At 40.7% G+C, this 9,853-nt stretch overlaps 1 long non-coding RNA gene across 2 annotated transcripts in view; it reads left to right on the top strand.

Moving 5' to 3' along the window:
• Window positions 1–9,853, top strand: part of LOC129649869 (uncharacterized) — a 326,398-nt gene that overhangs the window by 6,562 nt on the left and 309,983 nt on the right. The gene's annotated exons all lie outside the window — the stretch shown is intronic.

Here is a 9,853-nt window from a genome sequence, read left to right on the forward strand (position 1 = left end):
TGCCCCCAGTCCGTCCCAGCATGAGGGTCTTTTCCAAAGAGTCAACTCTTTGCATGAGGTGGCCAAAGTACTGGAGTTTCAGCTTCAGCATCAGTCCTTCCAATGAACACCCAGGACTGATCTCCTTTAGGATGGACTGGTTGGATTTCCTTGCAGTCCAAGGGACTCTCAAGAGTCTTCTCCAACACCACACTTCAAAAGCATCAATTCTTTGGTGCTCAGCTTTCTTCACAGTCCAACTCTCACATCCATACATGATCACTGGAAAAACCATAGCCTTGACTAGACGGACCTTTGTTGGCAAAGTAATGTCTCTGCTTTTGAATATGCTATCTAAGTTGGTCAAAACTTTCCTTCCAAGGAGTAAGCGTCTTTCAATTTCATGGCTGCAGTCATCATCTGCAGTGACTTTCAGTTCAGTTCAGTCGCTCAGTCATGTCCCACTCTTTGAGACCCCATGAATCGCAGCACACCAGGCCTCCCTGTCCATCACCAACTCCTGGAGTTCACTCAGACTCACGTCCATTGAGTCAGTGATACCATCCAGCCATCTCACCCTCTGTTGTCCCCTTCTCCTCCTGCCCCCAATCCCTCACAGCATCAGTCTTTTCCAATGAGTCAACTCTTCGCATGAGGTTTTGGAGCCCCCCAAAATAAAGTCTGACACTGTTTCTGCTGTTTCCCCATCTGTTTGCCATGAAATAATGGGACCAGGTGCCATGATCTTCGTTTTCTGAATGTTGAGTTTTAAGCCAACTTTTTCACTCTCCTCTTTCACTTTCATCAAGAGGCTTTTTAGTTCCTCTTTACTTTCTGCCATAAGGGTGGTGTCATCTGCATATCTGAGGTTATTGATATTTCTCCTGGCAATCTTGATTCCAGCTTGTGCTTCTTCCAGCCCAACATTTCTCATGATGTACTCTGTATATAAGTTAAATAAGCAGGGTGACAATATACAGCCTTGACGTACTCCTTTTCCTATGTGGAACCAGTGTGTTGTTCCATGTCCAGTTCTAACTGTTGCTTCCTGACCTGCATATAGGTTTCTCAAGAGGCAGGTCAGGTGGTCTGGTATTCCCATCTCTTTCAGAAGTTTCTACAGTTTATTGTGATCCACACAGTCAAAGGCTTTGGCATAGTCAATAAAGCAGAAATAGATGTTTTTTCTGGAACTCTTGCTTTTTCCATTATCCAGCAGACCATTCCACATGGACCACAGCCTTGTCTAACTCAATGAAACTAAGCCATGCCGTGTGGGGCCACCCAAGATGGATGGGTCATGGTGGATAGGTCTGACAGAATGTGGTCCACTGGAGAAGGGAATGGCAAACCATTTCAGTATTCTTGCCTTGAGAACCCCATGAACAATATGAAAAGGCAAAAAGATAGGGCACTGAAAGTTGAACTCCCCAGGCCAGTATGTGCCCAATATGCTACTGGAGATCAGCGGAGAAATAACTCCAACAGGGTATTAACCCCAGAGCATCAGATGAGGGTAAGCACCTCTGTACAGCTTTCTTTTTCACATCCAGTTCTCTTTCCTAGAATCACAAGGTGATTTCCGATACCTCAGTTCCAGGCATTACTATTGATAACAGTTATAGATAAGGCACTTAATCCCGAATCATTCAGTCAACAAATGCTATGTGAAAAGCTAAAAATAATCCCTGAGTTTTCAAAGGCAGCTTGCTCAAGACACTTGCAAACAACACATTCATGGGAGGCAGAATGGAGTGAAGCAGACAAGAGAATGTGCATTGGAATCCAGTGAGCTGGCTTCAGGTCCTGGCCTGGCCACTTTCTCACTGAGTAATAATGAGGAGTTGCTCAACCTCTTGGGCCTCTCTTTGCTCATCTACAAAAAGAAGTATTGTTCATTTTTATATATGAGGTATTTTATAAGGATTAAATGAAGTCATTCCCATAAAGTGCTTTTGAGCACATGATAAATGTGCACGTGGAAAATGCCAACAGATGCTTCTTGTTACGTTGTTGCTGCTGCTGTATGCAAATTATCTGCAGAAAAATATTCATAAAATCATCCTGTGGTTTCCTCCTTCAGACAGACACACTGGGTTCAAAGCATGCGGAAAGAGGGCCTGAAATGCAGATATATAGTGTCTAAGTGCTTTGACTCCATCCCTTCATTCTTTCTGGAGTTATTTCTCCACTGATATCCAGTAGCATATTGGGCACCTACTGACCCGGGGAGTTCCCCTTTCAGTATCCTATCATTTTGCCTTTTCATACTGTTCATGGGGTTCTCAAGGTGTCCTCTGCATATCTGAGGTTATTGATATTTCTCCCGGCAATCTTGATTCCAGCTTGTGCTTCATCCAGCCCAGCATTTCTCATGATATACTCTGCATATAAGTTAAATAAGCAGGGTGGCAATATACAGCCTTGACGTACTCCTTTTCCAGTTTGGAACCAGTCTGTTGTCCCATGTCCAGTTCTAACTGTTGCTTCCTGACCTGCATATAGGTTTCTCAAGAGGCAAGTCAGGTGGTCTGGACTTTAAGAAAGATCTTGGGGACAGGTTAATGAGGACAGGAAACTGCTGGAGACGGTTGCAGGAGCTGCTGCAACACTAGAGCATTTTGGTGGGCTGCAAAGCTACTGCAGGACCAGTGCTCTTGGCCCGGCTTCTGATGGGGGAGTTTCCCAGGCTGGGGAGGTGATGTGATCAAAGGGCTCCAAGTTGAGGAGGACACTGGCACAGAGCAAGCAGTCTGTGTGCAGGAGACCTGGGTCTATCAAGGAATTAATGGGAGTGTTGTGTTAGTTGCTCAGTCGTGTCTGATTCTTACTGACCCCATGGACTTTTGCCTGCCAGGCTCCTCTGTCCATGGAATTCTTCAGGGAAGAATACTGGAGTGGGTTGCCATTCCCTTCTCCAGAGCAAGCAGTCAGTGTGCATGAGGCCCAGGTCTATCAAGGAATTAATGGAAGAGGAGGCTGGAAATGCAGGTTGGAGGAAAACAGTGATGCATGGAAGGCTTTTTAATGAATAGAGGTAATGCGGGACAGGCAGGGAAGGGCAGCATTCCAGTTAACTGTCAGCTACTCTGATGAAGTAGAGTACACACATTATCAGACCTGTGTTTTAGAGAGAATGGCAGATATCTAAAACCATGGAGAGAAGCTGGTGTTAGAAGGAGAGGAAAGAGGAGGAGGAGGAGAAAGAAGGAAACTATTGTAATAATATAGACAGAAGGTGATGAGACCCTGCACCAGGGCCAGGTCTTTAGAAATAATTTTCAGGGGATAAATGTTTGATACTTTATACGACAACATCATACCTTAGTGAGGCTTGTTTGGCAGAAGATTTCTTCCCAGAGGCAGAGTTAACACAGGACACATAGGCATGAATTACAGGAATTAGAAGGATGTATGCTTAGGCATAGCAACCCACTCCAGTATTCTTGCCTGGAGAATCCCCATGGACAGAGGAGCCTGGTGGGCTACAGTCCATGGGGTCACAAGAAGTCAAACACAACTGAGTGACTAAGCACAGCATAGCACATGCTCACCATATCTATTTATAATTCTGATACCCAATGAGGAAAAATCATCGTCAGCATCAGTGTCTTAGGGTAAACAAGATAATAAGATCTCACACGTTATGATGTAGAGATAAGAAGTCAATTTTCAATTTTTAGGTTTTTGTTGCGACTTTATTTTTGAGCTGAGAGTGAGATTGATCGAACTTGGTGTGCCCCCTTTAACTGAAAGGAGTTGGGATTCAAAAATGCTTTCATTGGTTCACTCTTCTGTGTTTGTATTCCTTTGCAGGTGTATGTGGTTTTGGGGGTGTCTCTTCTCTAGGTGGTGGCTACATGGGGGTAGATGATGTAGTATTTGTTCTGAAAAGCAAAGGAGGTGATGGATGTGAATATAGATTCCGTAATGCTGAGTGTGCTCTTAGTTTATAGCAGAGCACTTTGCACTCAGGCTCAGATTTTATAGGCAACTTTGTTTTAGTATAAGTGTAAAATTTTGCTAGATGTGTCTCTAGCAGACTTTCACCAGAAATTCACCTCTATTTGAACTGTGTAATCTTCCTTGAGATTCCAGGAGAGATTTTAGTACAAAGTAACTCTTAAGCTATGAAATGACACAATCACAGTACATAGGATACCCAGTGCTAGTGAGTGGTCTCTGCAGGCTTTAAAATGGATTCTCTCCGTTTCTAAGTAGAAGTAGCAGCAGAAGTCAAGTCAGTATTTCTGTGTTCCCAAGGGCCCACTGTTTTATTCTTTTTTTTTGTCCCTGATATCCATTATGAATACAATCTTGCTTTACAAAATAAAATAGGCAATAGTATGGTAGATTGGATGAAAATTCTCATTTCTTCACTCCCTTCCTGTGTTACTATTACACATCTACAGCCTCTGTTGTGTGACTTTGCAGAACATCTCCCCAGAGGGTATGGTTTCCTTCCCCATCCCTTGGTTTGTGACAATGTCCAGTTCTGAGAAGCATTCCCAGGTGGCTCAGTGGTTAAAAGTCTGCCTGCCAATGACACAGGAGATATGACTTTGATCCCTGGGCCGGGAAGATCCCCTGGAGAAGGAAATGGCAGCGACTCCAGTATTCTTGCCTGGAAAATCCCATGGACAGAGGAACCTGGAAGTCTATGGTCCATAGGGTCACACAGAGTCAGACACAACTGAGCTACCAACACTTTCATTTCACACTCTCATGGGTGCATGTTAATTTGCCTACTTGTCTGTGTCTCCATATGTTGCCTGCTTAGAGGTTAAGTCCTGTCCCATTTCCCTTAGTAGGCCATACTACTTTGTACACTTTGATATCAACTTAAAAGTTTGTTTTTGTACTCTCTGCCTGCCATTAATAATAGTGATAGGAAAATAGCAACAATAGATTACATAGTGATTAAAAATACAAGCTTTGCAACCAGATTGCTTTTGTTCAATTATAGCTTTGCTTCTTAGCTGCTATCTGACCTCGATATCTTGGTGCCTCAGTTTCATCATCTGCGAAATGGTAATAGTAACAGTGTACCTACCTCCGAAGACTAAAGGAGTAAAGGAGCTAACACATGTAACATGTGCATAGTCTGTCTTTCCATTATGCTATGCTAAGTCACTTCAGTCGTGTCCGACTCTGTGTGACCCCATAGACGGCAGCCCACCAGGCTCCCCCGTCCCTGGGATTCTCCAGGCAAGAACACTGGAGTGGGTTGCCATTTCCTTCTCCAGTGCATGAAAGTGAAAAGTGAAAGTGAAGTCGCTCAGTCGTGTCTGACTCTTAGTGACCCCAGGGACTTCAGCCTACCAGGCTCCTCTGTCCATGGGATTTTCCAGGCAAGAGTACTGGAGTGGGAGGTATCAGTTAAAGTGAAAAATGACCAAGCACATGAATTTTTTAGATTAATTGATTTATTTTAATTGTAAGATTAAATATAATTATTTTATATTAAAGATTAAATAAATATTTTATATTAAAGATTAAAGATAATTATTTTACAGTATTGTGATGGTTTTTGCCATACATTGACATGAATCAGCCATGGGTGCACATGTGTCCCCCAGTCCTGAACCCCCGTCCCATCTCTCTCCTCACTGCATCCCTCTGGGTTGTTCCAGAGCACTGGCTTTGAGTGTCCTGCTTCATGCATCAAACTTGCACTGGCCATCTATTTTACATATGGTAATATACGTGTTTCAAGGCTATTCTCTCAAATCACTGCACCCTGGCCTTCTCCCCTATAGTCCAAAAGTCTGTTCTTTACAACTGAATCCCATGGATGGAGGATCCTAGTATGCTACAGTCCATAGGATCACGAAGAGTCAGACACAGCTGAGGTGACTTAGCATGTATGCATGCAGACATTACAGAAGAAAAGGTTAGTGAATTTGAAAATGTACCTATAGAAATGATCCAAAATGCTCAATCCCCAGAGGAATTTACTCCACTGATTCTCGTGTCAGGGATACTGAGTAAGGAAACTTCTCAGTTTGTGTTCTTCCAAATATTCAGAAGGAAAAGGTGAAGGTGTGATAGTGACTATAAGCCACCCAGCTCCTTTTGAGGAGGTTAAACTAATATATATTATTTCTGGAACTCCAAACTGGTAAAGTTGCAGAACTTAGAAAATCCCCATAGTGAAGAGTTCGTATGTCCTCTAAAGGTAATCTTTTGGTCCTGGGTGGTCTCTCTCAAATACTGCTTCTTGAATAATCCTTTAGGTGGACATTGGGTGGCAGTGGGCTGCTCAAGACTTACTTTATTGAGGACATGGAAGAGGAATGATCAGTTTAGCATCAAGTAGATCTGCAATTATTACCCAGGTCTGACTGTACTGCCCTACAGCTGTCCCCCCAAAAATGCACCTATTTGATAAAATAAAGGAAGTCACTTTTCAGACTATCAGCAGCAAGTATATTTGGCAGAATGATTGAAATTTTCATTTCGAAATATCCTTTGATATGAGGAAATATATATTTCCTAGAAACACTTTAGTTATTCCATTGCCACTGTTTTACCCAGATTTCTTCCTGGATGCTTTAGAACTTTTCCAAAGAATGTCCTTGCTTCCATAATTCAAAAGGACCATCTTAATGCATAGCCCTCTTATCGTTAGTAAGATCTGCTTCTCTACAGGTTACCTTTGCAGGTGTTTCCTTTTGCCAATACTGCTGCTTTTCTCCTTGCTCATATTCTTCTTTGGTCTGGCTATCAATCTACCTCTGATTATTCTATATGGATCTCTTCTCTTCACTAGCACCATTTCCTCTCATATCTTTCTTCTTTGGAACTTAAATAAATGTATCCCAATTACAGAGAGAGTAATCTTCATTCTCTAATCAAAACTTATTAACTCCAAATGATCCATTCAACCAAGTTTCAATGAGAGATAGAAAAAGGTTTCTAATTCAAATGATTATTATGATGCATAACTTACATATCATGTGTATCAGAAATGTAATTAAATTGCATGTTATTTACTGACTTCATCATTACAGCTGCATGAATGAAGCTTAATCACTCAGTTGCTTTTAACCACATTTAATTTATAAACTGTCATGCCAAAAATTTTACTTTCAAGCTTTCCATAAAATGGTTAAAACCCCAGAGGAAGGAAGAGATGATAAAGCCTGCATGTATGATTGCAGGATTATTTATAGTGTGAATCTGGTACTTCTGACTTCAAAGTTGTAGAGGTTATATAACAACATTACTCTTAATCATTCTCTCTGAGACCACTGGAGAATTGTCTTTTAGCTCAGTGCTTGTGCTAATTATTGTAAATCTTCTCTCGTGAAAAATAGGAACAATCATTATTGTAGTTTCTCAGGAGTTTGGTGAATATCATACAAAATCAGAAGGGGTAGAAATAGCAAACTATTTGGTGGCTGTGGCATGGCAGAGCTGGAAAGGCCCTAGACTGAGGCTATTAGTCCCGTTTCCTCTTTTGGTAGATGGGTAAACTGTAAAATTGCAGGGAACTGTATTGATGCCCACCAGTCAAAGGGCCACCAGAGACAGTTCAGGTCACAAGCAGTTGGGTTTATTACTTGATGCAACAGGGGCGATTAACCTGATGGGCACGTATCGGCATCAGAATAAGAGGCTCCAGGAAGATTTGTTACAGAGTTTGGCTTTAAGTTCGATGACTTGAAGGAGGGTTCAAGGAGTAGAAGTTTGCTATGCATAGGTATTATCAGGAAAAGGAATAATTCTATTTGAATTGTATTTAGGATGCAAGAGGAGCAGAGTGGGGATAAGGCTGTAACTGATTTTTCAAAAAAAGCATATGGCACTCATTGTAGCTGGGAGTGGGAGATGTTTGGATATTTCTGTGGTTTGCATGTTGTTCTTCTCTTTGTCTAGGATCAGATACGACTGCAAAGTGCTCTTGTGTTTTTCTCACTCCATCACCATGCTAGAGTGAGATCAGACGGTGTTGGTACTCTGTAATACCATTCGTGTCCAATAGAAAACCATATTCTAGCTGTACCAGGCCAGCTCCCAGCTTACAGCTATCAAGACTTCTGTGCTGTTCCTCATTAAGACACCCAAAATGGGAAGACTAGGGGTGGTAGTGTCCAGACTTGACCGTAAATCTCTTGAGTTCTAGGATGGAGGCCTTTTCATTACCGCATACCAGACCATGGACGTCTGTAATGAGAGGAAACCAACAAAGTGGACAATATGCAGAATGTGGAATTTGATAAAATCAGGACCAAATCCTGGCAGTGCCACTGAATGGATGTCCGTGAGTTTCTTGTCCTCAGTGAGGTCATTGAGTATCTTCAGATGAGTGTTGTTTGCTAATTCTGTGCAGTTAATTTTTCAGGAGGGTCCAAAAGATACAATTTTTCTTCAGCTTCAGGAAAACAGTATAATAGATGCCAGCTTATCCTGGAGGCTTAACTTTTATCTTAATTTAAAGTAGATTTAGATTTTTTTTAATCTTACAGTTTTTGAAATCCTTATGTCAGTACTGGCAAATAGCTGATACTATCAGTCCTTGGAATGTAATGAGATAATTTCCTGAATGTTATTGAATGTTAGGGAAAAAAATACCACACAGTGTATTTTTCTTCTTGCCCAATTTTAAGGCAGTTATTAAGACATAATACCTCAGGTTAGTAAAGTTGTATTCTTTCCTATTAAGCTCCAATTGGGAGTATAACTCTCAAGTAAAAAGTCTCAAGGATAACCTCCCTTGTTACATATTTCATTTCAACTCTTACCTTGAAAATTGTTACAAGGTTTTTACTTCTAGAAGGTATTTACAAAGACTATTTTGATTGTTTTTAAAGGACACAATCTTAGGAAAAGAATCACAACAAATATATACATGAAATAAGTTTAGAAAGCAATATGTCCATAATTGCTTTCAAACAAAATGTTCCTATAAATTAAATTTATGAATAAAACCATGCACATTTTCTGGAAGCCTTAGGTTTTCCTTTCAATGTTTCTTATCCAAGGGATGAGATGTAGAAAAGGATTTCAAATTTCAGAGGGAAAATAAATTGCATAAATAAGGAAAATGATATTGAAACAGATAAAATGGGTAAGTGAAATTTCTAGAAATCACAAGTTATAAATAGAAAGTCTCTTCCTTTTACATTATAGTCACAGGAGTGTTCTGTTGGCACAAGGGTTGATTGTGCCCAGGGCACAGGGGCCATGGAGCTTGGAAAAAGGATTTGAAAGTAATCATTAGAAAGTAGAAGTCCCCCACAGCTCTTCCAAACCCAGAAATGCTGGATGAAATATACAACCACAGGAAACCTTAGGAGAGTGTTGATCTCAAAGATAAGGAAGAGAAATCCCATTTTCATACACCGTGAGGAATTCAAACCTGAACAGTGAGGTAAAACTAAAGTCTAATTCACTAAAGCTGAAGACCCAGGCCGGGTAAATGTGGGTGGAACTTCCCTATGAGGTTAGCTCTCATGATGAAAAGAATTCCCACTGAAGATGTCAAAAAGTATCAAGAAATTCTTGAGGAAGGTAACAAGTCATTCTATGAAAATACAGTAACAAGTGGATGTGTCAACAGCCCAACAATTTCCAATAAAGAGCAGTCTAGAGAGGACCTAAGTATTTTAAAAGGAAGATCAGAGATGAAAGAAGAATAGAAACCATAACATAAAAACAGGACATTATAAAAAAAAAGGAAAAGTTTATATAAAAGAACCAAGTAGGATTTATCAAAATAAAAGATAAGTGAATAGGACTTTAAATTTGAAAGCAACAATAACACCAATAACATATTTAGAAGTTTAAAAGCAAGGTGACACTAAAAAAATAGAATATTTAGCTACTAATATTAAGTCCTAATCTATCATAATCACAGTGAGGCATAAAT

Source organism: Bubalus kerabau, chromosome 4, assembly GCF_029407905.1.
Source record: "Bubalus kerabau isolate K-KA32 ecotype Philippines breed swamp buffalo chromosome 4, PCC_UOA_SB_1v2, whole genome shotgun sequence".
NCBI lineage: Eukaryota > Metazoa > Chordata > Mammalia > Artiodactyla > Bovidae > Bubalus > Bubalus kerabau.